We start from the raw sequence: 4,685 nt of genomic DNA on the forward strand, positions 1-4,685 counted from the left end.
GACATGCCTCTCATATACTTGGTATGCGCATTACGCGATATAGATCTCAGGGACTACTCTATCTGTCATAGAGGGAGTACATTCATAAAGTCCTTGAGTGCTTCCACATGCAGGATGCTAATCCTATTTCATGTCCATTACCTTCTCACGTGAAGGTTTCACAGGCCGATCGTCTGCACACAGATGAGCAGAGGGCCGAGATGGCCAAGATTTCCTATGAATTAGTCATGGGAAGTCTTATGTATGCCATGATAGCCACCTGTCCAGATATAGCTTTTGCAATTGGATTTGTGGCACGTTATATGGCTACACCTGGCAAGAAACATTGGGATGCCGTGAAGGGTATCATGAGGTACCTGAAGGGCACAGCAGATATATGTCTTTGTTATGGCAACTAGGATACATGAGTCGTGGGGTACACTAACTCTGATTATGCAGGACATGCAGATAGTAGAAAGTCCACTTTTGGCTATGTGTTCACTTATGCTGGAGGGGCTATCTCTTGGATGTCCAGGGTGCAAAAGTGTACGGTCCTTTCTACTACAAAGGCTGAGTATATTGCAGCCACCACAGAGGCTTGCAAGGAGGCTATCTGGTTAGGCCGTTTGATTGCAGACCTTGGTATGACAGATGCTATGCCTACATTGCATTCAGATTCTATGAGTGCCATTCAGTTGGCCAAGAATCCGGTCTTCCATGCGAAGATGAAACATATTGAGGTGAGGTATCACTTCATTTGTGAGGTCATTGAGGACAGGTCTGTTGAACTTTTCAAGATTTCGATTGAGCAGAATCCTACAAACTTGCTCACAAAAAGCCTCACTAATACAGAGTGCTTTGCCTTCCTCAGGAGATTGATAGGTATTGGATGAGATGGCGTATTTTTCCTCATCCTGTTGTACATGTGTACATGTTGTACTGTATTTTCTATTTTCTCTCTCACTGGGGCAGATTCGCCTTTAAATGGGAGGTTGTTGGGTGTAAAGGCACCTCTGCCTAGCCACCCGTGTATTATTACACTGAGAGTACCCGCCACTATACACTGCAGGTGGCGGGCGCTCGTCCACAGTCACTTATTCTTTATTCTTTTAGTGACAAATTGAATAAAGGAAGGCCTGGCCACACATTGTGGTTGTTGGAGTTCCCACTTTTGAGCCTCTCTCTCTCTTGGCTCTTGCTCTCCATCTGCCATAGCTCTCATTGCCAAGCTTCTTCCTCCTGGGTTCCACTTCCCTTTCAACATTTTGGTGACTTCAAAATTACATTGATTCTAATCTTTCCTTTCTAGATTGGATCATCCTAGCATCTTCCCACATGTGTGCATCTATATAAATCTTATACATCAATGCAAGAGATGGGGCATGCTTCTCATCAAACTTCAACACAGAATGAAAAGCCTATCGACCAAGCTCTACATTTTCAAATCTCCAACATGCACTCAACAATGAAAACTATGAAATTGGCACCTCCTCCTGTAGAGTTTGCTACACCTCCAATTGATGTTGCAGCTCCTGATCAATAGACACAAGAAGCAAGCATTGCTGGAGATTGGGAACCAAAAGTAGCAGCTCTAGCTGTTGCAACTCCCACTCAAGATTGAACAGTTGGAGTTGTGCTAGTTGGTGTCTTTGGATGGGATGCAACAGTTGCACCAGTTGTTGTGCCTGACCCAACTAATCTGATTGATTGGCGCCTTCAGTGGCTAATTGCCAAAGAGAGTATTAGATCATTGAGTGGGCTACTAAATATGAAGTGTATTCAGAGATGACAGGGGGTAGAACTATTGCCATCATCATTTGTATGGAGTTAGATGTCTCGTTATTGCTGGCCATTCCTTTTTCTCAAGGCATGTTCTGTAGGATCAAACAGACGTAGCACTTCAGTTCGGCAAACCGGCTCCTCTATATTCTCCCACAAGTAGAGTTAAGAGGAGCTTTAGTGTAGACATCGGGGTCATGAACAGGGCTTCTGATTACATCACTGATCAACAATTTTTACTTAGTGCTCTGATACCATGTACAAAAACAGGGAGAGAGGTGGACAGTCCACAAGGGTAGCACTCATGCTCTGTGTTCAATCCATTATCATCAACACACAGACAAGTCAATTGTAGTACTAGACTCACATACAAAAGACCAAGAAACCTAGATCTAACCATGGTTAAGTTAGTATGACTTAACCTAATTCAACTAAGGTAGACAGCTGACCAAGGACTATGAGCTTGACTCTTCAACATTCTCAACTTCCATATGTTGTCCTACATGTGTTGCAAGACCTTTGCATAAAGTGCACATAGAGCAAGATGTGGAATGACTTTGAAAGGCTCAAGACCTAGATAGGAATTATGGTATACATTCTTATTGGACCAGTGCCTTCTACAACTAGTTCACGGTCATCTCATTATCCAAAGGCTCATAGAGTGGCCATAGGTTCATGAATATACATGTTCTAAGAGCCATGGGAGAGAATAAAATGTTCAAGTCCATGTGGAAGAACAAGGTTCACTAGTATTTCTCAACTTCCATATGTTACCCTACACACGTTGTAAGACTTTTGCATAAAGTGCACATAAAGCAAGATGTGGAATGTCTTTGAAAGGCTCAAGATCTAGATAGGAATTATGGTATACATTCTTATTGGACTAGTGCCTTCTATAACTAGTTCACTATTGAAGAATTCTTACGTAAGAGAAAAAGTTTTCCCATTGTATGGCCCTCTACCATGAACATAAATATTTTCTTGTATTCAACATTTTTAACTTCATTTTTTATCAAAAGATAAGGAGATAGAGGATTTATTTACAAACAAGATATATAAATTTAAGTGGATTAAAATTTTTTGCTTCTTGTTGTATGTATCAATATTACGTGTGATGTGCTTATTGAGTTCCTCCTTGTTGTAGCTTCCATACCCTTTGCTCTAGGCTTAGAGAACTCCCCTTTTTCAAGGTAAATGATCTCAAAGTTTATCCATGCTTTCAATTTTTTTAGTCCAAAAATATTTCAAAGTCTAGAAATACATCAAAGTTACACTTACACATTTAAAATCCCATGTTGCCTCCTAGAGAAAGTGCATGCAAATCATATGTTACACAAACTCTCCCTCAAACACAGTTAGACCCCTATTTTGAATGCCATAGGATTCAGGTCAAATCATGTCCACTTTTTCTTAGAATGTCTCATTCTTATGTAGGTTTTCCTCATTTCATTACGAATAGATGCCCTTTAAGGATAAAAATATTTGAAACACAAATAATTCAAAGTCCTGAAAGGATCCATACATAGGAGAGGAGATTGTTATTAATGTAGAATCCTTGGAGGACAAGGATATTGGAGAAGAAAATATTGTTAGTATAGAGGAATTGTTAGCCAAAATGTTATTTTCCTTCCCTTATAGGGCTAGATAAACTTATTGCTTTGGTCATGCAAGGAAATTGTTTGATGCACATTCAACACAGAGCAAGTGGCTTTATCAAATTTGTATTAGTACTAAGAGTATTTTTAGAACTTCAAGGATAAGATTGATGTTGAGAAACTAATTGTGGAGCCTAAGATGTTTTTCCAATAGAGGGAGAGAGAGCCCTAGATCAAATTGTGTTCAAGTTGTTGGAATAGGCAAGCACCCTATCTTAAATAAGAACCCAAAACTTCTTCTTTCCTACTTTTGATATTCATTTCTACTATTGTTCCTCAAATGTACTATTGTCACTTGAATGAACTACTAGTGAAACTCCACAATGGGTGCTTGGGGGGAGCTTCAAGCTCCACCCAAGGCTAGGTGGCTCCAATGACATTAGGTATTTCATGGAGACACCTACTTAGAAGGCCTTCTTTGTCGGCCAAAATTGAATGCCTCAATCAATCATTTCAAGCAAAAACTATTTAGATATTAGCTAAATGCCAAAGGAAAATCATTAACGAAGGAGTTTATGAATCTCCACAAAAAAACTCTTTTAACTCATTAACCATGGTCAATAAATACTATGATGTCACAATATTTACCAATAAAAATCTGGTAAAATACTGCAATGTTGCAATGATTATCAATATGCTAAAATTGGACTTTTATTTATACAATAATGTGATGATTGTAAATGTATTTTGATGGCAATTGACAACCAAGTGAATAAGATACTCGATTTCTCGGTGCATGGAGAAACATCCAAGCGACAAATAGATAGTGATCTAATTCTTACAAAATGTGCTCATTACCAAGAATCCATGTGTAGGAGACCTCACCATTAGTGCAAATTTACTGAACTACCTCAATACATTCGACATCTCCATTCATATCCAAGCATTTTAGGGCATTTCTTGTGTGGTTGGTGGTGGAGGAATTGGCAAGCTAGTGTAGTCTTCCCTCGAGCTCACCACTAGAATCATGAGGCTTCAAAAACACTTCATGGAAGACCTACTTATCGATATCTTGCACACTTAGAACTTGAATAAATTTTGGCTTGAAATGGTCTATGATATGGCCAAACTATTGAGAGAATCTAACCATAATCGAGTGGGGTGCAAGTGTCACCCTCATCATTTTGCCAAGCCATAGAGAGGGCTATAGGAAACTAAGTGCCACAAGATAATGAAGGAAGACAATCGATTAAAGAAAACTAAATAAGAGAAGAGTGTAGGAAACACCCTAAGAGAAAAAACAAGAAGAAAAGGTAGACATAAAAAGAACAT

Source organism: Lygodium microphyllum, chromosome 28, assembly GCF_053477565.2.
Source record: "Lygodium microphyllum isolate KBCC chromosome 28, Lygodium_microphyllum_v1.1.10, whole genome shotgun sequence".
NCBI classification, from domain to species: Eukaryota; Viridiplantae; Streptophyta; class Polypodiopsida; order Schizaeales; family Lygodiaceae; genus Lygodium; species Lygodium microphyllum.